This window comes from Aquarana catesbeiana, linkage group LG01 (genome assembly GCF_042186555.1).
Source record: "Aquarana catesbeiana isolate 2022-GZ linkage group LG01, ASM4218655v1, whole genome shotgun sequence".
Lineage (NCBI taxonomy): Eukaryota > Metazoa > Chordata > Amphibia > Anura > Ranidae > Aquarana > Aquarana catesbeiana.
This window is the reverse complement of record NC_133324.1, coordinates 416,388,510-416,414,645: the sequence shown is the minus strand read 5'-3', so window position 1 is coordinate 416,414,645 and position 26,136 is coordinate 416,388,510.

Below are 26,136 nucleotides of genomic sequence, written 5' to 3'. Positions count from 1 at the left end.
TAGAGTCCACCTGTGTGTAATCTAATCACAGTATAAATACAGCTGTTCTTTGAGGCCCTCGGAGGTTTGGTAGTGAACCTTAGTGAACAAACAGCATCATGAAGACTAAGGAACACATCAGACAGGTTAGGGATAAAGTTGTGGAGGATTTTAAAGCAGGGTTAGGTTATGAAAAAATATGCCTAGCTTTGAACATCTCACAGAGCACTGTTTAATCCATCATCCGAAAATGGAAAGAGTATGGCACAACTGTAAACCTACCAAGACATGGCCGCCCACCTAAACTGACAGGCCCGGCAAGGAGAACATTAATTAGAGAAGCAGCCAAGAGGCCCATGGTAACTCTGGAGGCTCAGGTGGCAGAATCTGTCCACAGGAAACCTATTAGTCTTGCACTCCACAAATCTGGCCTTTATGGAAGAGTGGCAAGAAGAAAGCCATTGTTGAAAGAAAGCCATAAGAAGTCCCACATGACGAGAAGCCATGTGGGGGACACAGCAAACATGTGGAAGAAGGTGCTCTGGTCAGATCAGATAAAAATGTAACTCTTTGGCATATCGCAATACGCTATGTGTGGCGGAAAACTGCATATCACCCTGAACACACCATCTCCAGGGTGAAACATGGCAGCATCATGTTGTGGGGATGCTTTTCTTCAGCAGGGACAGGGAAGCTGGTCAGAGTTGATGGGAAGATGGATGGAGCTAAATACAGGGTAATTTTAGAAGAAAACCTGTTATGCCCTGTACACACAATCAGACTTTCCAGCAGACTAGGCTCGACGGTCTTCCCGCCGGACTTTCGACGGAGTTATGGCAGACTTCCGAATGAACGGACTTGCCCACACACGGACTAAAGTCCATTCATTTTGAACATGACTTGGGTACGACGGGACTAGAAAAGAAAGTCAATCTTGCCGCTTTTATCGGTGAGATTGACACTTTGCAGGCCCCGTCGCAGAACATACCAGGCCCTTAGGTCTGCTATGGATTTTAAGGGGACCCCCTACACCAAAAAAATGGCATGGGGGTCCCCCCAAAACCCATACCAGACCCTTATCCAAGCACGCAGCCCAGCCAGTCAGGAAAGGGGGTGGGGACAAGCAAGCCCCCCTCCTGAACCGTACCAGGCTGCATGTCCTCAACATGGTGGGGTGGGTGCTTTGGGGGAGGGGGGCGCCCTGCTACCTAATAAATTACTTTTAAAACCTGTGTAGTGTGTTTTTTTTATTGACTCTTTTTTCCCCTAGGTGAAAGGGTAGGGGTTGTCGGGAAGAGGCCCTTGTCCTCATCAATATGTGTACAAGGCGCTTTGAGGTGGGGGGGGCGCAGGGCGCCCCCTCCCCCAAAGCACCCCCCATGTTGAGGGTATGCAGCCTGGTACAGTTCAGGAGGGGGGGCGCTCGCTCGTCCCCACCCCCTTTCGTGACCGGCTGGGCTGCATGCTCGGATAAGGGTCTGGTATGGATTTTGGGGGGACCCCCACGCCATTTTTTCGGTGTAGGGGGTTCCCCTTAAAATCCATACCAGACCCAAGGGACATTGTCGCCTCCCTCTCGCGCTCGCTGCAATAGGAAAATGCGTTTTTCCTATTGCAGCGAGCAAAAGATGTAGTACCCTGTCACCGAGAACCAGCGCGATAGGATCGCGCTGGAAACATTCTTGCGGGCAAGTGCTATAGCTACCCTTGTGTCGTATTTGGTCTGTCGGACCAGCATACAGACAAACGGGCTTCCCGATAGGGACTGGGTCCGGTGGAGTTCCGGCAGTAAGGTTTGAAACAAGTTTCAAATCTAAAGTCCATCGGATTTTCGACCGAAACGGTCCGTTGGAAGTCCGATGAAGCCCACAGACGGTCGGATTGTGCACCGGATTCGGTCCGTCGGAACAGTCTGGTCGAAAAGTCAGCTCATGTGTACATGGCATTAGAGCCTGCAAAAGACTTGAGACTGGGGCTGAGATTGATCTTCCAGCAGGACAATGACCCTAAACATACAGCTAGAGCTACAATGGAATGCTTTAGATCAAAGTATATTCATGTGTTAGAATGGCCCAGTCAAAGTCCAGGCCTAAATCCACTTGAGAATTTGTGGCAAGACTTAAAAATTGTTGTTCACAGATGCTTTGCGACTCTGATTGGAGATTACTGGCAGAAAAAAATGTAGAACTCTCCTAAACTTGTCTAAACTTTGTAGAAAAAATGCTCTATATGAGTTTCTGCTTGGTGAATTGGAGTTTTTTTTAAGCCCAGTGTGTATAGAGCCTAAGGCCTCTTTCACACAGACTGTCCGTTCAGGTCTGCCTGTCAGTTTTTTAAGCAGACCTGAACGGACACTCCATGGAGGTCTATGGAGCGTCGGATGTCAGCGGTGACATGTCCGCTGACATCCTACCCGCTCCGATCCGAAAAAGTGTAACGGAGGAAAATCCTACTTTTCCATCCGTTTTTGGATAGTGTGCAGCGACGGACCTGTCATCTTCCTGCTCAGCGGGGATCCACGGAGCGATCCCCGCTGAGCAAGCGGATGTTCACGGGGCGGATAATCACTGATCTGCCCCATGTCAAAGAGCCCTAACTTTGTTTCTCTCCCTCTGATCCCACAGCCTGTATATTTATCTTTTTATCTTTTAGATTTGGCATGAATTCTATGAGTTATGTTGTATTTGTGTCTACTAATAATTTTATTGTATTTTTAGCGAAATATAGCTTTAATATTTTCTTGGGGGGGCCCTGTCAGGTAGTCTGTACGGGGCCCTGCGATTTCTATCAGCAGCCCTGAGAATGGGCACAAATATCACTCTCTAGAAGTGCAAAGCTGGTAGAGACATATCCAAAAAGACTTGCAGTTGTAATTGCAGTGAAAGGTGGTTCTACAAAGCATTGACTCAGGGGGGCTGAATATAAATGCATGCCACACTTCATATATTTATTTGTAAAACATTTTGAAAACCATTTGTCATTTTCCTTCCACTTCACAATTATGTGCCACTTTGTGTTCGTCTTTCACATAAAATCCCAATAAAATACATTTATGTTTTGGGTTGTAACTGACAAGATATTGAAAATGTCAAGGGGTATGAATACTTTTTCAAGGCACTGTAAATGTTGTGCGACTGTTAAGCGGCTGAAGACCACCATCAGACATTTGGGTGCAAACCTTATAGCAGTGAGCAAAAATCAAATTTTCTTTTTATCATCTGTGCTTTCTTAACTATAATGTATCATTGTATATTGTATTATATTAATGTATGTTCACCTAACACCTAACCCCCTTACCCAATCCTTAAGCTGGCCATAGACTAGTAGTAGTTCATTCTTGACTGCAGTGATGTGTAAATTCAAAGGAGCAGGATGGAAAAATGTTCTCAAAATAACACATTTCTAACAGTGTATGTACTTTTTATTAGAGAATGGCCATTCAATCCAAAGGGGAATATTAACCACTTCAGCTTCAGAAGATTTACTCCCCTTTCTGACCAGGCTATTTTTTGCGATAACGCACTATGTTACTTTAACCTCCCTGGCGGTATGATTATGTCAGGAATTCTGTACCAAAAGCAGTACAATTTTTTGCATGGAAATTTGGTGTTATGTATTGTAGGCCTGCAATTCTTAGTAATTACTTACTTAAACCTGACCAAACAAGACTCTAGTAGACATCCCAGATGTGATAAAGTTTGAAACACAAAATCATGAATTATAATATAATAAAGAATATAATTTTATTCAATAATGTAATACAAAATAATGAAATTTGTCAAAGAAAATTCAATAAACATCCTGAGTGCGATAAATTTTGAAACAAGGTACAGCACAAAGTCCGACGTCACAATCAGGACAATGGAACCTGCTTACTTTTCGGACTTTCTTTCCATTGCCATCTCTCTTTGAACAGCAAACCACACACATCCTGGTAGGTGCTGCCTTTTTAGTGGTTGGCGGTATGTAGTCCATAAAGTGACGACCAGTCAGGCGTTCTGGGTTGGCAACGTCAACAGTGCGTCGTCCAGGTCTTTTCACAGCTACTGATGGCATCTGGTGGTTGACAAAAATCTGCTCAGCCACCTTCCAGATAAAATCAAAATGAACAAGAGGTTTGTCACTCTTTGCTCTGTACAGGATATATGCATTCCAAAGGCATTGTTCCTGAAGATGCCTGAAAATCTTCTTATAATATTTTTTTTTGCTGTTTGCGCATAGCCGGATAAAATGTCATTGCCTGATCGGCTTTGCTGACACCTCCCATGGTGTTATTATAGTCTATCATGAATTGCGTCTTCAGCACATCTTTCCCACCTTTGGTGTGGACCATAGCAGTGGAGGTATTGTGCACAGTACTCATGAGACACACGTCCTTCTTGTGTCGCCATCGCATTGCCATCATCTTACCCTTCTGCCAAGCAACCATTTCTCCGGTTTTTAGTTTTTTCTTGGCAAACATAGATGGCATGTCATGTCGGTTAGGCCTAACAGTAACCATACGCATCAGTCTTGTTTTGTAGCAAAACCTCATACAGTTCCGGAGACATGTAGAAATTGACCATGGTCACACAATATCCCTGGTTCAGCAATGGCTCCAGCAGTGTAAGGTCAGATGATCTGGCCATCCCATAGCCGCTGTACCTGGGGTTGAACTTTGTGCCTTTACTGGTGTAAATGACCGAATTCCAGATGTACCCAATGGATGACTAGCAGAGCATGTAGGATTTGATGCCAAACCGCGCTCTTAAACTGTATCCAGCTTAGGCGTCCCTTGTAGGCCATCAAACTTTCATCCAAGCTGACGTCCCTTTCTGGCATGTAGGTCTGCTGGAAATTGGTCACAATAATTTGGCATACCTCCCAGATTTTTTTTAGTTTGGGTGCAGGATGCGTGGCCTCATCAAATTCTTCATTGTTCGTGAAGTGGAAATACTCCATGATGAGAGAAAACCGGTATTCTGATATCACGGTGCCAAAAAATGGAGTGGCCAGTAACTTATTGGTGGTCCAGTACCATTTCTGGAGCGGTTTCCCCACCACTCCCTGAAGAATTATGAGTCCCAGAAACTGCCAGATGTCCTCTTTGGTCACTGGTTCCCACTTTCTGCTTCTGGAAAACCTGGCATGCAGTGTAGCGGATTGCTGCTCTTGGTAGCGATTTGTCTCTGTGACAATTTTTTCAATTACCTCCTCAGTGAGGAATAATTGCAGGTATGCCAGAGGGTTGTCACGCTCAACATCTACCTTCATCCCAGGTGATCCAGTGAAGGGGAATCTTGGGGGCGCTACCTGGTCCATATCGCAGTCAATAGGGCACAAAGTGCGCACATCGCTGAGGTCAGGTGCAGGATCCTCACCGTTGTCACTTGCCAGATCAGTGTCAGACGACAAATCTCCCCACGACTCACTATCGCTCAGTTCTGCAAGCAACTCTGTGTCACTGTCACTCAACTGGTCCAAAAGCGCTTTTGTAGTAAAGTGGCGCTTTTTTGATGCCATGTTATAAATATTTTATGAGCACAAATGACAGTAAAATGGCAGGCAAGGGGCACTGTACAGTAATCAAGTGTCAGATCTGAGATGATACAGTGTAATCCTCTCAGAATACTATGTATCACCTCTTTTATGTGTGTGTCACTTTTGAATTACCCACCCAGTTCTGCTCTCATGCACCGCTGCTGCTCGCAGGGAACGGAACTAGGAAGTCAGATGCCGGTCAGCGCCTTCGCCGGTGTCCTCGCCGGCGATCTCGCTGGCAATCACAGCGGAGGACAACGCTGGATCGCCAGGAGAAGGTAAGGGGACTCCGCTGACAGCTCTGTAATGGTACCCCGAGCGTAACTCGGGGTTACCACTCCTGGCAGAGAAAATCAACCCAGAGTCACGCTCGGGAATACCGCCAGGGAGGTTAACTGACAAATGCGTGGTAATGCCCAGCTGTACCTAAATAAAATGTATTTTCTTTTTTTCCCCACAAATAGAGCTTTCTTTTGGTGGTATTTGATCACCTCTGCGGTTTTTATTTTTTGTGCTATAAACAAAAAAAAAATGACAATTTTGAAAAAAAAAACCCGTATTTTTCACTTTCTGCTATAAAACACATCCAATTAAAAAAAAATGTAAAAAAAAAAAAATGATTTGGGAAGTACTGCTGGTTGAGGGGCGTGACCGGATGTGGATGCGGCCGTGAGCAGAGAGATGTGAACTCTCTCCCCACCCAGCCCTTTGCTGCAACCCCCAGCTACACCTAGCGAGGAGACCCAGTGTCATGTAGCCACCACCCTCCTTTTCCTTTTCCTCTGGCTTACTATACGGCTCCCTCACAGCTCGTGGTCCGCTGGGGGTTTCGGAGGTGAACGAGCTGGTATTGTATTGAGGAGAGTGTGAAGCGGACCGGCGCTGAGAGGGGCTGTACACCTGACCCTGAGTGACGGAACTCCAGGCTCCACGCGTCGGCGGGTTGCCTGGCAACGGCCCCTGCACTCTCGCGAGAGGGAACGCTGACGAGAGAGAGCTCGACGAGCAGCTGAGCTAACCAAGCGTCCTGGGCGATGAATGCACTGTGAAGGCTCTGGATGTCAAGTGCCGGTTCCGTGAGTAAACCTCTGTGGGCTGCCCGGTTTAAACCGCCGGACAGCTATACTGTATTGCAGGGCAGACACAGCGGAGAGTCGGCTTATGAATACCTCTCTCCGCACCTCCCTACATTATATTGTATGGTGACCTATTCTGTAAGATAGGGTATAGAGGAAAGCCTTGGTTATTCCTAGTGAAATACGAGGAGAGAGGGTAACCGTGGAGTAGTGGAGTAGAGACAATCTGAGTTGGTTAAAGTCTCTGAGCTGTACCTTTCCCTGGAAGGAAAATTGTGCCTGGAACTGTTCCTGAAAATTACTCTTGCTCCTTGTCTTTCCCCCCCCTTTTTTTTTTTTTTTTTCTTCTTTTTCTCCCAGTACCTCTTATATCACCTCTGAATTCTTTTCGTGTTACCGCTACTGTTGCAGCTACTACTGCAATATATTACTGTTGTAATATGACTAGGAAGAAGGGGGAGGAGCAGGCTCAACATACACAGGAAAGCTCGGTGGCCCAAGCTACCCGCTCACTTAAAGAAAAGGGGAGCCAGGTGTCATCTGCAACAACGGCAGCAGCCAAATTAGAAAAGTACGCGCATACCCCCCAGCATTCTCCAACCAAAGGCAACTTGGTACCCCAAGAAAAAATGCAGACGGGAGGTATGAGTGACAGGAAAAGCACAGGGAAAACCTTATCTGCACCACCGATCCCTGTTAAAGGGGCGAATAAAAAAAGCCCTGAGAAGGGCCCACTGGATAAGACACCAAAGGACACTCTTGCCTCTAATGAACCAGCCGAGCCCACATTAAAAGAGGTGTTGAAAGCTGTAAACTCCTGTAGGGGCTCATTAACTAGTTTAAATGATGAACTAAGGGGCCTTAAAGAAGAGCTGCGCTCCATGAGCCACGAATTACAAAAAGCTGCAGATAGGGCATCAATACTGGAGGAGAGGTTAAGCCAAGCTGAGGATGTACTACATCCAATGCAACAGGAATTTAAAGCTATGCAAGCTCAGTTGGACATTTACAAGTCTAAAATGGACGAAATGGAGAATAGATCACGGAGACAGAACGTGAGGGTACTGGGTCTCCCAGAGAAAAGCGAGGGCTCCCGCCCTGAAGAATTTATGGAGGGATGGTTGAGGGAGGTCTTTGGACCCGAGACTTTTTCATGTTTTTTTGCCATAGAAAGGGCGCACAGAGTGCCTACCAGGGTAGTTTCATCGAGCACCCGCCCTAGACCGATGATTGTGAAATTGTTCAACTATAGGGACAAGGTCATATTAATGCAGAGGTCCAGGGAGAAGGGGGACATCTTCTATAATGGAGCCCGAGTCTCACTATACCCAGACTACTCCCCTGAGTTACAGAAGAAGAGGGCGGGCTTTGTAGAAATAAAGCGCAGCCTGCGGACGTTAAAAATACCATATGCGCTACTGTACCCGGCGAGATTGCGCATTGAAGCTCTTGGGTCGATCCAATTTTTTGACACTGCAGAAAAGGCCACTAAATGGCTTGATGACAATAAGAGGAACTTTTAGAGATTGAGCATACTATATGAAAGAAATGCTAATTTATTTTCCTTTTTGTGGTTGGGGGAAGGGGTGTGTTTTTTTTTTTTTTTTTTTTTTTGCAGCAAGGGTTGAGGGGGGAGGGGTGGATTGTCGAAAGAGGGAAATGAGAGTTGGGAAAGAGTGGTGTGTTGGGGTTGTTTTTTACTTGAGAGCACTGTGGAATGAAATTCGGATAGGGGTTGTGGGAGGGATAGGGGGGGGAGTACGTTTGGATAGGGGAAAGGAATGTTGGTTTGAATATAGAGTTGGGGTTAGTATGGTCACAAAACAAGCCCCCAGGGCGCACCAAGATAGGTTTGGGGGGAGAAGGGGGGGAGCATACGAGGGTAAGGGAGCACAGGGAGTTAAAATAACTAAAAAAAAAAAAGTTCACATTGCACGAGACCAAAAGTTGTGGAGTGAAAAGATTAATAGAACTTATAGTATATCGAGATGCACATATATTGCTTGGAAACACTAAATAATGGAGCTAGAGGAGGGAATTAGTGATATAGGAACGAGTGCACAAACATATAGACACATTAGAGAGGGTAAACATGGCAGAGGGGTTAGGAACACCTTCGGGTATTTGGATCAGCTTTGCCGTTTGTTTTTTATTAATTATTTTATTTTTTTTTCGTTTCTTCTGGTTTTCTGATGGTATAGATGGTACTTTTCTTAAATGTCAGTTAGTGTAGTAGGTATTAGTTCATGGAACATTAGGGGTATGGGAGATCCTGTTAAGAGAGCAATGGTATTTGCCGAGTTGGAGTCGCACGACTCGGGTCTGGTGTGCCTCCAGGAGACCCACCTGACCAACGAGACCATACCGTTGACCAGAAATAGGAAATTCCAGGCCCAGTACCATTCAGTATATTCGTCTTATTCAAGGGGGGTTAGTATTTGGGTTAAAAAAGGTGTGACGTTTTTTTGCAGAGATGTTAAGATTGACATATTGGGCTGCTATGTGTTTCTATATTGTCTCATAGAGGGCCACCCATTTGTTATAGCCAACCTGTATATTCCTCCGCCTTCCAAGCTGGAAATTCTATATCAGTTACTGGAGTATGTGGAGGACAAAACTGACATTCCAACCATAATAGTGGGTGACTTCAATATGGTCCTTGACGGCCGCCTGGATAGGTTTCCACCTGGGGCTAGGCTGACAGGAGTGACTGGGGGGCGGCTGGCCCAGTTTCTGGAAGAGGTTGGGTGGTGCGACCTTTGGAGAGCCCGAAATCCAGGGGCTCGACAGTATTCTTGTCTCTCGGAGTCGCACCACACACTTTCTAGGATCGACTTAGCGATCGGCAATGGGGTGGCGCAGTCACTTGTGGCCAGGATAGAATACCAGCAGAGGGGGATCTCGGACCATTCACCCCTAACGCTGAAGATAAAGCTACATGATAGACACACCCGTAGTGCTTGGGCACTGAATCCGGCTTGGTTGGAGATTATGGGTGGAACAGAAGATATCTCTGGGAAAATAGAAGAGTTCATTGGAAACAATCAGGGTACAGCGTCGGAGGGGATGGTCTGGGATTCCCTAAAAGCATTTCTTAGGGGAGTGCTTATACAGCAGATAGCGTGGACCAAGAAAAAATCACAAACAAATAGGGAGCTAATTAGGGACGAGGCGTCAAAATTAGAGAGGCAGTATGTTAAAGACCCAAACTCGGAAAATCAGGCACTATGGTTAAAAAAGCAACAGGAGTACAGGATGGATACAATTAGAAAGGCCGAGAATAGGAGACTGTTCCAGAGACAGAAGTACTTTGGAGAGGGGGAGAGAGTGGGACGAACGTTGGCAATGTTGGTCAACACCAACTCTTCCTCCTCATCACTGCCCATGATCAGGACTCCTAATGGAGAAAATTCATTTGACCCTCAGAAAGTAAAGGAAACATTTTTTAATTATTACAAGGATTTATATAAATCACAAGGTAGGCTAGAACAAAAGGTGGCGGAAAGCTTCCTGGAGAATGCTAATCTGCCGATTCTTCCTGACGCAGATAGGGTCGGCCTGGAATCCCCAATAACCCTGGAAGAATTAAAGCAAGCAGTAGCAGATATGCCTAATCAAAAATCACCAGGCCCGGACGGATTGCCCTTAGAAGTCTATAAATACTTTGGGGCGGTACTACTCCCTTTTCTTTTGAAAACATTGAACTGGGCAATAATAGAGGGAAAGCTGCCCTCCTCGATGCCAGAGGCCAATATAATACTGATACCGAAAGAGGGAAAAGACCACCTTGATGTATCCTCATATAGGCCAATCTCATTGCTCTGCACAGACATTAAAATTCTGGCTAAAATAATGGCAACCAGATTAAATAAATGCATATCGGGCTTGGTAAACCCGGACCAGTCGGGATTTATCCCGAATAGGTCTGTTAGTGTAAACATCAGGCGGACCTACCTGTGTCTTCAATCTCCAATCGGGGAAAACGCCTCTAGAGCAATATTGTCCTTGGACATCGCCAAGGCGTTCGACAGCATGGAGTGGGACTATCTGTGGTGGGTCTTGGAAAGATTTGGGTTTGGCCCCACGTTTATTAGATGGGTGAAAATTCTGTACTCCCACCCAAAAGCTAGATTAAAGATAAATAACGAATTCTCTGAATGGATGCCTCTCGAGAGAGGGACGAGGCAGGGGTGCCCATTGTCACCCCTGTTGTTTGCCCTGGCTATGGAGCCGCTGGCGGAAGCAATCAGAACAACAACCGGAGTGCAGGGATTTAAGAGAAGCAATGGGGAGGATAAGATAGCGCTTTTTGCAGACGATGTGCTACTATTTTTGGGCGATACCGGACCATCACTAGAAAAAGCGATCCAGCTGGTGGAAAGGTTTGGGAACCTATCAGGACTTGTCGTGAATTGGGGCAAATCCACGCTCCTACCCATAGATTTAACTGTTAGACCCCCGATCAGTGGTATTCCCCGGCTAAAGACGACCGAGAAAATGAGATATTTGGGAGTAACGGTATCCAGCGACCCCCAGCATTATATTGAAGATAACCTAACCCCTCTGCTGGAAAAATTTAAAAGAAAAAGCGATATCTGGGGAAAGCTCCCCCTATCAATGGCAGGCAGAACCAACTTAATCAAAATGATATGGTTGCCACAGCTTCTGTACATACTCCACAATTCCCCAGTCTGGATTGGGAAGAAATGGTTCTCAAAAATAAACATCTTGTTTAGAGAACTAATTTGGAGGAAAGGACAGGCAAGGATTAGCCTGCAGACATTACAACGTCCTACCAGTGAGGGGGGACTGGCAGTGCCTCATCCATATAATTACTTCCTGGCAGCCCAGTTGCAGCATATAGGGGGATGCGAGACCCAGGGGTGGAAGAATACTAGCGGGGAAATTATGCTACAGAATAGCCCCCATAAGTCTCCGATAGAGGCATTAGAGGCCGGGTCACTGCAGGATGGGCTTCCAACAAATAGATTAGTAAAGAAAGTCTGGCAGTCGACCAAACGGATTATGGATTACAGAGGGTTCACCGAATTTTCACCTATATGGCGAAACAAGTTTCTGCAGGAATTGATGACCTTGGAAAAAAATAGGTTTTGGGAACTCAAAGGAATTAGTAGGCTAGTCCAATTATATGGGGACAATAAAATATTAAAATCTTTTATTGAGCTTAGGACTGAATATGGTATTCCCAAAAAAACATTCTACTATTACCTACAGGTTAGACACGCCTTGAATAGCCAATTCAGGAATAGCCCGCCTGAGTGGTGCAAGGTCTCTCTCCTTGAAAGCATTGTAAAAACAAATAGCACCAAGGGCCTGATAGCAAAGATATACGGGAAGCTGGTCGAAAAGCTACTTGCTCCACAGTCGTCTATGGGAGCTAGGGCAAGGTGGGAGATAGATGTGGGGGAGATCACGGACCATCAATGGATGAGGATTCTGGAGTATTGCCCGTTGGTGTCCGTCTCTCCATCGCAGCAGGCCTCACACCTTTTTCTATTGCATAGAGTCTATTACACCCCAAAAAGACTACATAAATTTGGTAACAGGCTGGACGATAAATGCCCTAGGTGCCTGGACACAGGAGACCTTATCCATATGATGTGGAGATGCCCAAAATTAGCAAGGTACTGTAGAGAGATAATAAAAATCATAGAAACCAGGTGGAAGATTAAACTAGCACTAGAGGCCAGGGTATGTATTCTTGGCCTGATAAGCGAAAATATAGGGTCTACTAGTATTAATATCGCTGTGCAGAGGTGCCTCTACCAGGCAAGGAAGTTGATAGCCCAGTCCTGGCTATCTGCTATACCCCCAACCCCGGAAGACTGGGTTGAAGTAATGAACAAGCTAGTGTGGATAGAAAAAACAACTTATGTCAGAAGGTGTAGCTACGGTAAATTTGTTAAGATATGGAGCCCATGGCTTGATTATATTGGTATTCTCCCTTGAAATTTGGAGGTAGTTAGATGGTAAATTACTTCGATGTGAACATGGAAACATAAAGGTATCAGGATGGGTGGGAACAGAATAGAGACAAAACTAGTTGGATTTAAGATACTCCTGGTACTTTTACTATATGGGGGTGGTGGGGGAGGGAGACACCTGGTGGGCCAAAGGTGGGAGGGGGGTGGGTGGATACAAGGGCTTTGGGGAGGGTGGGAGGGAAAAGGGAAAGAAAGGGGAAAGGGGGTAGGAAAATAGAAAAGGGAGGGCGGAAAATTAATGTAAATGGGATTTATACCTAGCCACGGGGGTGCTTACTAGTTAACAAGGTAAAAACTGCACGTAAAGGGTTATGCTCTGGGTATGTGTGTCTTATATTAAAATTAATGAAAGGGGAAAAGGGAGAAAAGAAAGGGAGAAAAAGGCGAAAACACAGAACAGAATATGTATTCTGCTACATATTTTTGGTAAAAAAATACCAATAAGTGTATTAGTTATAATGTCTACAAACCATGGGATATATTTATGGAGTTTTTTAATTTTTTTTTTTCTACTAGTAATGGCGGCGATCAGAGACTTATAGCGGGACTGCCATATTGCAGCAGACAAATTGGACCCTAACTGACACTTTTAACACTTTTTTGGGGACCAGTGACATTATTACAGTGATCAGTGCTAAAAACTTGCACTGTCACTGTACTAATGACATTGGCTGGGGAGGGGTTAACATCAGGGGCAATCAAAGGGTTAACTGTGTGCTTAGCTGGTGTTTCAGTGTAGTGGGGGAGGTGCTTTTGTCCACAAGGACATCATCTGGGGAATGGGTTAGCCCCCATGCATTGCGCACATATATAGAAATAGATATTAATCAATTACCCTATCATGTTGTATTTTTGTAATGTGCTTAACCACTTTAGAACCAGTCCAATTCTGATATCTCTCATACACATGTTAAAATCTGCATTTTTTTTTGCTAGAAAATTACATAGACCCAAAACATTTTATAGTTTTTGTAAGCAGAGGCCCCGGAGAATAAAAAGGTGGTTGTTGCATTTCTTTATATGTTGCACGGTATTTGCTTAGCCTTTTTTAAAACACATATTTTCAATCAATTTAAAAAAAAAAAAGGAAATTTAGTACACAATATAAGATCACTTTTTATTGGTAAAATATAAAACATGATGCTGAGTTAATAGATAGCTGACATGTCACATATTTACTAAAGCTGAAGAGTGCAAAATCAGGCTCACTTCTGCATAGAAACCAATCCACTTCCAGGTTTTATTGCCAAAACTTAATTGAACAAGCTAAGGTTAAAAGCTGATTGCTTACTATGAAGAAGTGAGCCATATTTTGCACTCTCCAGCTTTAGTAAATAAACCCCCATGTAAAACCATGCATTCCTGTGGAATGGCAAAAAACTACGGTACCTAAAAAAGGTGATGCTTTAAGCATTTTTTAGGTTACCTGTTTTGAGTTAAACAAGAGGTCTGGTGCTAGAATTATTGCTCTTGCACTGATGTTCACGATGATACCGCACAAGTGTGATGCAATCACCATTAACATATGAGTACAGGACCTATTTATGCATTCGTATTTGCTCATGAGCACAGAGGGATGCTGTGCTTTATAAAAAAAAAATGGAATTTCATTATTTATTTTATTTAACATTTTTTCCACAGTCTCTTTATTTTTTATTGCTATCACAAGGGAATAACAAGATCCTTTGTGATCGAAAGAACTGTGACAGGTACTCTTTATCGAGAGATTTGGGATCTGTTAGACCCCATGTCTCTCCTATGACCTCAAGAGCATCAGATTGAACCAATATCAGTTTGATCAGTTGCTTTACAAGCTGCTAACGGCTTGTAAACAATGGCCATTGTGTTGCTTTTTGATGCCGTTTTAATTCTATGGAGTGTGCTATAAGCATCTGATTGTTGCAATTGTAAGTTGTGCATTTAACAGATTTATACAATATTATAGCATTTGCTGATGGTATGTACAGGCATTTGATTGTTTGTACTTATTTTATAGAGTTTCTATATCCTATCTCCCTGAGGAAGGAGTATCTCTTGTAAACACCGAAATGCGTTAGCTGGAGGATCTAATCTCCATATACTTTGACCACTTGCAATATAAGCTATGGTTGACTTGTACACTCCATGATATATGTTTTTAATCTTGTGATTTCTAGAACAAATAAATATTACTATTTTTCTATCTTATTGATGTGTGACTCCTACTCTAGCGCCGTTAAAGTCCTATCCAAGGGGAACCCCTCTTTTTGTAATGAACAAATGATGTACAACAATCAGTGACAGAAGTGACTGTATAAACTATACTATAATACAAAACAAGAGCTAAACAACAGTCTATACAAAGCTCAAAGGTGCCATAGCTACAGTGCCATGAAAAAGTATTCATACCCCTTGACATTTTCAACGTTTTGTCATGTTACCAAAAACACAAATGTAATTATATTGGGATTTTATGTTGTAGACCAACACAAAGTGGCACATAATTGTGAAGTGGAAGGAAAAGGACAAATGGTTTTCAAAATGTTTTACAAATAAATATGTGAAAAGTGTGGCGTGCATTTGTATTCAGCCCCCCTGAGTCAATACTTTGTAGAACCACCTTTCGCTGCAATTACAACTGCAAGTCTTTTTGGGAATGTCTGTACCAGCTTTGCACATCTAGAGAGTGACATTTCTGCCCATTCTTCTTTGCAAAATAGCTCAAGCTCTGTCAGATTGGATGGAGAGCGTCCGTGAACAGCAATTTTCAAGTCTTGCCACATATTCTCAATTGGATTTAGGTCTGGACTTTGACTGGGCCATTCTAATACATTAATATGCTTTGATCTAAACCATTCCATTGTAGCTCTGGCTGTATGTTTAGGGTCATTGTCCTGCTAGAAGATGAAGCTCAGCCCCAGTCTCAAGTCTTTTGCAGACTCTAACAGGTTTTCTTCTAAAATTTCCCTGTATTTGGCTCCACCCTTCTTCACATCAACTCTGACCAGCTTCCCTGTACCTGCTGAAGTAAAGCATCCCCACAACATGATGCTGTCCCCACCATATTTCACCGTGGGGATTGTGTGTTCAGGGTTATATGCAGTGTTAGTTTTCCGCCACACATAGCGTTTTGCTTTTAGGCCAAAGAGTTAAATTTTGGTCTGATCTGACCAGAGCAACTTCTTCCACATGTTTGCTGTGTCCCCCCACATGGCTTCTCACCATGGGGGACTTCTTATGGCTTTCTTCTTGCCACTCTTCCATAAAGGCCAGATTTGTGACTAATAGGTTTCCTGTGGACAGATTCTCCCACCTGAGCTGTGGATCTCTGCAGCTCCTCCAGAGTTACCATGGGCCTCTTGGCTGCTCTCTGATTAACCACTTGAGCCCCGGACCATTATGCTGCCTAAGGACCAGAGGTCTTTTTCCAATTTGGCACTGCGTCGCTTTAACTGCTAATTGCGCGGTCATGCAATGCTGTACCCAAACGAAATTTGCGTCCTTTTCTTCCCACAAATAGAGCTTTCTTTTGATGGTATTTGATCACCTCTGCAGTTTTTATTTTTTGCGCTATAAACGGAAAAAGACCAAAAATTTTGAAAAAAAATGATATTTTCTACTTTTTGTTATAAAAAAAATCCAATAAACTAAATTTTAGTCATACATTTAGGCCAAAATGTATTCGGCCACATGTCTTTGGTAAAAAAAATGTCAATAAGCATATATTTATTGGTTTGCGCAAAAGTTATAGCGTCTACAAACTAGGGTACATTTTCTGTAATTTACACAGCTTTTAGTTTATGACTGCCTATGTCATTTCTTGAGGTGCTAAAATGGCAGGGCAGTACAAAACCCCCCCAAATGACCACATTTTGGAAAGTAGACACCCCAAGGAAATTGCTGAGAGGCATGTTGAACCCATTGAATATTTATTTTTTTTGTCCCAAGTGATTGAATAATGACAAAAAAAAAAAAAAATATTTACAAAAAGTTGTCACTAAATGATATATTGCTCACACAGGCCATGGGCCTATGTGGAATTGCACCCCTAAATACATTCAGCTGCTTCTCCTGAGTATGGGGATACCACATGTGTGGGACTTTTTGGGAGCTTAGCCGCGTACGGGGCCCCGAAAACCAAGCACCGCCTTCAGGATTTCTAAGGGTGTAAATTTTTGATTTCACTCTTCACTGCCTATCACAGTTTCGGAGGCCATAGAATGCCCAGGTGGCACAAAACCCCCCCAAATGACCCCATGTTGGAAAGTAGACACCCCAAGCTATTTGCTGAGAGGCATATTGAGTCCATGGAATATTTTATATTTTGACACAAGTTGCGGGAAAGTGACACTTTTTTTTTTTTTTTTGCACAAAGTTGTCACTAAATGATGTATTGCTCACATAGGCCATGGGCATATGTGGAATTGCACCCCAAAATACATTTAGCTGCTTCTCCTGAGTATGGGGATACCACATGTGTGGGACTTTTTGGGAGCTTAGCCGCGTACGGGGCCCCGAAAACCAAGCACCGCCTTCAGGATTTCTAAGGGTGTAAATTTTTGATTTCACTCTTCACTGCCTATCACAGTTTCGGAGGCCATAGAATGCCCAGGTGGCACAAAACCCCCCAAATGACCCCATGTTGGAAAGTAGACACCCCAAGCTATTTGCTGAGAGGCATATTGAGTCCATGGAATATTTTATATTTTGACACAAGTTGCGGGAAAGTGACACTTTTTTTTTTTTTTTTTGCACAAAGTTGTCACTAAATGATGTATTGCTCACATAGGCCATGGGCATATGTGGAATTGCACCCCAAAATACATTTAGCTGCTTCTCCTGAGTATGGGGATACCACATGTGTGGGACTTTTTGGGAGCCTAGCCGCGTACGGGGCCCCGAAAACCAAGCACCGCCTTCAGGATTTCTAAGGGTGAAAATTTTTGATTTCACTCTTCACTGCCTATCACAGTTTCGGAGGCCATGGAATGCCCAGGTGGCACAAAACCCCCCCAAATGACCCCATTTTGGAAAGTAGACACCCCAAGCTATTTGCTGAGAGGCATGGTGAGTATTTTGCAGCTCTCATTTGTTTTTGAAAATGAAGAAAGACAAGAAAAAACTTTTTTTTTTTCTTTTTTCAATTTTCAAAACTTTGTGACAAAAAGTGAGGTCTGCAAAATACTCACTATACCTCTCAGCAAATAGCTTTGGGTGTCTACTTTCCAAAATGGGGTCATTTGGGGGGGTTTTGTGCCACCTGGGCTTTCCATGGCCTCCGAAACTGTGATAGGCAGTGAAGAGTGAAATCAAAAATTCACGCCCTTAGAAAGCCTGAAGGCGGTGCTTGGTTTTCGGGGTCCCGTACGCGGCTAGGCTCCCAAAAAGTCTCACACATGTGGTATCCCCGTACTCAGGAGAAGCAGCAGAATGCATTTTGGGGTGTAATTTCACATATTCCCATGGCATGTTTGAGCAATATATCATTTAGTGACAACTTTGTGCAAAAAAAAAAAAAAAAAAAAAAAATTTGTCTCTTTCCCGCAACTTGTGTCGCAATATAAAATATTCCATGGACTCGACATGCCTCTCAGCAAATAGCTTGGGGTGTCTACTTTCCAAAATGGGGTCATTTGGGGGGGTTTTGAACTGTCCTGGCATTTTATGCACAACATTTAGAAGCTTATGTCACACATCACCAACTCTTCTAAGCACTTGAAGACAAAGCCCTTTCTGACACTCATTGTTTACATGAAAAAGTTTTTTTTTTTTTGCAAAAAAATTACTTTGAACCCCCAAACATTATATATTTTTTTAAAGCAAATGCCCTACAGATTAAAATGGTGGGTGTTTCATTTTTTTTTTTTTCACACAGTATTTGCGCAGCGATTTTTCAAATGCATTTTTTGGGGAAAAAACACACTTTTTTAAATTTTAATGCACTAAAACACACTATATTGCCCAAATGTTTGATGAAATAAAAAAGATGATCTTAGGCTGAGTACATGAATACCAAACATGACATGCTTTAAAATTGCGCACAAACGTGCAGTGGCAACAAAATAAATACATTTTTAAAAGCCTTTAAAAGCCTTTACAGGTTACCACTTTAGATTTACAGAGGAGGTCTACTGTAAAAATTACTGCCCTCGATCTGACCTTCGCGGCGATACCTCACATGCATGGTGCAATTGCTGTTTACTTTTGACGACAGACCGCCGCTTGCGTTCGCCTTAGCGCGAGAGCAGGGGGCGACAGGGGTGCTTTTTTTTTTTTTCTTTATTATTTTTTTGCTTTTTTATCTTATTTTTAAACTGTTCCTTTCATTTTTTTTTTTTTTTTTTAATCATTTTTATTGTTATCTCGGGGAATGTAAATATCCCCTATGATAGCAATAGGTAGTGACAGGTACTCTTTTTTGAAAAAATTGGGGTCTATTAGACCCTAGATCTCTCCTCTGCCCTCAAAGCATCTGATGACACCAAGATTGGTGTGATAAAATGCTTCCCCAATTTCCCAATGGCGCTATTTACATCCGGCGAAATCTAAGTCATAAAATGCTCGTAGCTTCCGGTTTCTTAGGCCATAGAGATGTTTGGAGCCACTCTGGTCTCTGATCAGCTCTATGGTCAGCTGGCTGAATCACCGGCTGCATTCTCAGGTTCCCTGTTGAGACAGGAGAGCCAGAGAAAAACACGGAAGACGGTGGGGGGGGCATTCCCTCCCACGGCTTGTAAAAGCAGTCTAGAGGCTAATTAGCCACTAGGATTGCTTTTACATGAAAGCTGACCGCTGGCTGAAAAGAATGATACCAAGATGATACCTAAACCTGCAGGCATCATTCTGGTATAACCATTCAAAGTCGTGAATGGCGTACCTGAAGACAAAAAAATGGTTAACAATAAAGCACAGTAAACGGTAAAGTATAAAAAATTGCATACCTGAAAAGCAAACATGATAAAACATAATAACAATAAAACATTGCAGAATAGAATACAGTAAAAAAGAGCAGAACAAGAGAGAGAGAATAGAGAGAGAGAGAGAACAATAAAACGACAACTATTTTTTTTTATTTTATATATTTTTTTTTTTTTTTACACTTTTTTTGTAACTAACTTTTATAACGGTAACCAGTTCCAGGTTCGGGTCTCTCAAAATGCGATGGCATCTTGGGAGACCCTGTGAAAGTGTGCCTAATCTATGCAATGCTGTACCCTATGCTAATACTCAACTAATGAATGGTAGCGTTCAAAACATTCACCAATGCAAAGACCAGAATTGTCAGGACAGGAGGGACAATAATAGAGGGTGTCACGCCTATATTCGCGCTTGCTGCAGACACGACATCTTTTTTGGGGGTTTGTTGGGTAGGGGTACTCGGGAGGACATAAAGAAAATGCCTCTCATGCAGCCGACTGCATTGGGTTGGGGATGTGAATGGGGGAAGTACGGGCGCTGCAGAAGCAGTGGGTTCCCAATTAGGATTGTCGAATGCAGCAGGAAGGGCACTATGGGCACGACGGGCCTGTGTTTGTCTTCTTGGTGGCAGCGCGACACTACTTGTGCTTGCCACCTCACCAGCTTGAACTGCACTTATGGGACTCGCCACGTCACCAAGTGTTACTGCAGTGCTGGTTTGACTACGACCGGGGTGTACTAGGCCGCTGGCGCTTGCCAGTTCAATAAAAAGCTACCAAAAAAACTGTTAGCGATCGCAGGGATCAGGCCTGACTCTGCGAATGCTGCAGTTATGCGTTAAGTGTTTTGTAAGTGACAGTGATCGATCGATACTGCACTTGGGTGGGCTGGGCCGGGCGGAGGGGCAAAATGCAGGTGCTAGCAGGTATCTGGGCTGATTCCGCTAACACTGCGTTTTTGGGAACCCTAAACTGCTGGGGACGCCAGTATAGATCTGATCGGATCAGATATTGATCCGTTCAGATACTATACCACTAAGGGAGGTGTACGGTGTGTGCGTGGGTGTTAGCGGTACTGGCGCTAATCTGACGCTGCTTGGGGCTGGTGCTTGCCAGTTCACCAAAATACTACCAAAAAAACTGTTAGCGATCGCAGGGATCAGGCCTGACTCTGCGAACGCTGCAGTTATGCATTTAGTGTTTTGTAAGTGTCAGTGATCGATCGATACTGCACTTGGGTGGGCTGGGCTGGGCCGGGCGGAGGGGCAAAACGCAGGTGCTAGCAGGTATCTGGGCTGATCCCGCTAACACTGCGTTTTTGGGAACCCTAAACTGCTGGGGACGCTAGTATAGATCTGATCGGATCAGATATTGATCTGATCAGATACTATACCACTAAGGGAGCTGTACGGTGCGTGCGTGGGTGTTAGCGCTACTGGCGCTAACCTGACGCTGCCTGGGGCTGGTGCTTGCCAGTTCACCAAAACGCTACCAAGAAAACTGTTAGCGATCGCAGGGATCAGGCCTGACTCTGCGAACGCTGCAGTTATGTGTTTAGTGTTTTGTAAGTGACAGTGATCGATCGATACTGCACTTGGGCTGGGCCGGGCGGAGGGGCAAAACGCAGGTGCTAGCAGGTATCTGGGCTGATCCCGCTAACACTGTGTTTTTGGGAACCCTAAACTGCTGGGGACGCTAGTATAGATCTGATCGGATCAGATATTGATCCGATCAGATACTATACCACTAAGGGAGCTGTACGGTGCGTGCGTGGGTGTTAGCGCTACTGGCGCTAACCTGACGCTGCCTGGGGCTGGTGCTTGCCAGTTCACCAAAACGCTACCAAGAAAACTGTTAGCGATCGCAGGGATCAGGCCTGACTCTGCGAACGCTGCAGTTATGTGTTTAGTGTTTTGTAAGTGACAGTGATCGATCGATACTGCACTTGGGCTGGGCCGGGCGGAGGGGCAAAACGCAGGTGCTAGCAGGTATCTGGGCTGATCCCGCTAACACTGTGTTTTTGGGAACCCTAAACTGCTGGGGACGCTAGTATAGATCTGATCGGATCAGATATTGATCCGATCAGATACTATACCACTAAGGGAGGCGTATGCTGCGTGCGTGGGTGTTAGCGGTACTGGCGCTAATCTGACGCTGCCTGGGGCGACGCATGTCACCGCCGGGTGATCAGGGGGCTAAACCTTTATTCGGTAATAAACGGCGGGTGCCCTGACACTATAAAAAATAAATAAACTAACCAGCGTCACCCGTAACAGTTATACGGTGATCAGTGGTGAAAGGGTTAACTAGGGGGCCATCAAGGGGTTAAAACATTTATTCGGTAGTATATGGGGGTCCCTGACGCTATAAAACGCTGACGGCGAACCTAAATATTTAGGTCCCTAACTAGCGTCACCAGCGACACTAATACAGCGATCAGAAAAATGATCGCTTAGCGACACTGGTGACAGGGGGTGATCAAGGGGTTAAAACTTTATTAGGGGGGGTTAGGAGGGTATCCTAGACCTACAGGGGGGTAATACTAACTGTCCCAACACTGTAACTGTCACAAACTGACATCAATGCAGTAATCAGAAAAAAAAAAAAAAAACTGCTAGTGTCAGTTTGTGACGGGGGGGGTGATTGGGGGGGGATCGGGGGGCGATCGGGGGGGGATCGGGGTGTTTAGTGTGCCTGGCATGTTCTACTGTGTTGTGTAGTGTTGGTGCACTCACATACCTGTCTTCTCTCCTCGGGCCGGAATGGAAATTACCGAGCCGAGGAGAGATGACATCATTTCCTTTGCTGCTGTTTAGCATCCAGCAGCAAAGGAATGATGTGCTTGGCCGGCGGCGATCGCAAGGGGGGGGCCACGAATGGATGGCCTCCCCCTCATCTCCGATCGCCGTGGGACAAAAGACGACCGCCTCGGGCACCGGGGGGGTCCAATCGGACCCCCCACCCGCGGAAGGCAAATCACGTATATGTACGTGATTTTGCCTGTCCGTGCCACCTTGCCGACGTAAATCGGCATGAGGCGGTCGTCAAGTGGTTAATGTTCTCCTTGCCGGGCCTGTCAGTTTAGGTGGGCGGCCATGTCTTGGTAGGTTTACAGTTGTGCCATACTCTTTTCATTTTCAGATGATGGATTGAACAGTGCTCCGTGAGATGTTCAAAGCTTAGGATATTTTTTATAACCTAACTCTACTTTAAACTTCTCCACAACTTTATCCCTAACCTGTTTGATGTGTTCCTTGGCCTTCATGATGCTGTTTGTTCATAAGGTTCTCTAACAAGGCAATTGGTTCCACTAGATTTTAGTTAGGGGTATCAAAGTGAAAGGGGCTGAATACAAATTCACACCAGACTTTTCAGATATTTATTTGTAAAAAAAAAATTAAAAAACATTTATCATTTTCCTTCCACTTCACAATTATGTGCCACTTTGTGTTGGTCTATCATATAAAATCCCCCAAAAATACATTTATGTTTTTGGCTGTAACATGACAAAATGTGGAAAATTTCAAGGGGTATGAATACTCTTTCAAGGCACTCTACTTCATTGCCTTTATTTTCTGGCCACTCAGATGCAACATCTAGTACGCTGGATAAAACATAGTCACCTGCTTTATTAACCGTAGGGGAAATAATGGGGAAATATTTACTTTTAAGAGAATCCCATATCTACAGTAAATTTACAGAACTTATAGAACTATTAAAAACATATTATAGGCACAAGAATTTACCTCCACCATGCCCATTCGGAATAGGTATTTTTATGAGCAAAAGGAGTTTGCTCTTTCTGGCACTGGGGCATTTCGCGTTTTTTTGGAGGGTTTTTTGCGCGACTTCCGTTTTTTCTTTTTTTTTCTATTGAAAAAAATTTTATCAAATAAAATGTGATTAGAAAAAAAAAAGAATACAGGGCTTAGAATTTTTTAGGTGTGCTATAGAAAATGCTAAGGGCTCGATCACACTATCTGCAGTAATCTGCATTTTTCCACACTGGATAAATGCAGGTCACCACTAGGGCATATAGAAACCAACTGTTTTCTATGTGCATTGTTCACACCACAACACTTATGTGATGTGTGGTGTGACAGAAAAATGTGCAACACAACACACCATGCTCCTGTGCAGTGACATGAATGAAGTGAAACATGAAACACTATATTTTTATTTCCTTACTGCTTTGGTTAATGCCTTCTTTGAAATTGTCAGTTTTTGTATAAGTGAATGGTAAAATTTCATTGACAAAGCAGAATATGAATGTGCTAAGATCGTAGTACTCATTGCAGAAACACCCAGGGTACTATTTTTAGTGCTATCCCTGCAGGGGCCACTGGTTTTAATGAGTTCTCTCCCAAACAGTACAGAGGCCACCAGCCACCCAAGCAACACAGGGCTGGATTAAGAGCATCATGGGCCCGGTGCTGAGGATTTTGGTGGGACATTTTTGGAAATAAATAACTAAAAACAATTTTTGTTAAAATAAATTATTAAAACAAATTAAATAGAGGAGAGGAGGGTAAGGGCAGGGGGGGCGGGGTGAGAGAGAGAGAGGGGGGTTAGAGAGAGGGTGCCTCTGGGTAGCTTAGGTAGTAATGTGGCGCCTCATGATTTACATATCAATGCCGCCTACGATTTAAATATTAATACAGACCACAATTTACATATTAATCAGGTGTACACATGCAGGGCTGGGCAGCATTAGTGACTCACTGGGCTGGGCCTATTTTAAGGTAGAGGCCTGGAGCTACAGCTCCAATAGCCCCTATGTTAATCCTGCCCTGAAGCAACAGCCCATTCACTCATTCACTCTGGCTCCAAAAGAACAGTGTAGGGTTTGTCTTTTGAGATTTATTTCTAGTAAAACATGTAACAGAAGAGAATTTAGGGCATGAGATACTCCAAAATGCTTAGCAATTTGCTGTGAGAGGATAATCTTCTCTATAAGTAACTATGAATATTAGACAGTCTAAGGTCTCACCGCTAGGGACTATGAGTAAAAACTCTTTAGCATCTGGTTACCCTGCACAGCTATTGGTACCCAGTGAAATCTCAGGAACACTGCACAGTACAGGAGGGCACTCTTCTCCAAGCTCACAGTCCAGGACACTGCTGATCTGGGACCCTATGAGAACTGTCTCAGTTCAAGCTACCATACCATAGTAACACTGCACTACTCTACAGAAGTGATATATATAATATATATATATATATATATATATATTGCACTATGATTGCTTATACAGCCATGATGGCTGTATAAGCAATCATTTCTGACAGCTCTCATCTGCATCCCTGCAGCCATTGAGAACATTGTGATAAGCTGTGCTACAGCTATCACATGGCTTAGGGAGGTGGTGCTTGGCCATGTACCATGTGATCACTGTGACAATCACAGAACTCATTGTAGTTCTGAGTGGCTGCATGAATGGCAGTCACCTTTACTACTGGACATGTGATCCCTGTGATTGGTCACAGCAATCAAATGGTACCAACATGAAGTGCTCCCTGGCGGCGTGCAGGAGGCACAGCTCTTGGGGGATATATGGGTATGTCCATGGAGAACGAAGCTTATCCTGCCCAGCCGTTTATATGCAGTGTCAAGGCATGAGGCAATTAATCTTCTTTGCAAAAATTGGATGAATAGGACCAACTCACAGCAGTTTTATCTCACTCTTAAGGAAAGACTGGCACTAAAAAGGACTAGTCAGAACTAAATATTAGACAAGCTGTATTACAAGATTCAGATGACAACTGGGCTGAGGGTTATCGGCCCCTTATCAATGTTCTCTAAAGATCCCACTGGGGAGTTTCAATCAGAACTGAACGTTCTTTTGGATAGAGATATCTCTAAAGAGATATAGTGACTTCCTCCATACACCCTATGTCTATCATATAACGCAGGTTCACAAAATGCTGAGAAGCCTTCAGGGCGTCTTGTGAGTATGGGAAGTCTCAAAAATCCTTTATTGTTGCAGTATATCAATTATTATTTGCAGCCATTAGTCCAAGTACTTCCAGCCTTTGTTCTTGATAAAGGGAATACATTGGATATTGTGTCCTATTATCAATGGGGAGGGAAGTATAGATTGAGGTAGTTCATTTCTTATTATCTAAATCTTTGTCATTATCTTCAGTACAATGAAGTTTCATTTTAGACTGCATTCAATTTACATTAAATCATAGTTGTTTTATGTACCAGTCTGAGTGCTTTTTAACTGCCATCTGGCAAGGTTTGCTCCAAGTTATGCCAACTTATTCATAGGTTTCTGGAAAGAGCAATTTATTTGATCCAAAAACACATTTGTAATAAACCTAACCTACTGTATTAGTCATATTGATAACATCCTGATTTGCTGTAAACATTTTTACGTTTATAGAATAACAATAACTCTTTTGTAAATTAGCCTTAATATGTTACTAAGCCATATAAATCAGTATTTGTAGATCGTGAGTTGACCCATGATGATTTTGATAACATTATTACTAATACTCACATTAAATCAACATCAAGCAACTGAAAATTACATGTTCAGCGCTTACATCACCCAAACTGGACCGGGAATAGTTCCCTGGGGTAATTTTGTCAGTTGTAAAGAAATTGCTGCAGGAAAGAGGATTATCTGTTCTTAGATAAAAGTTATGAATAAC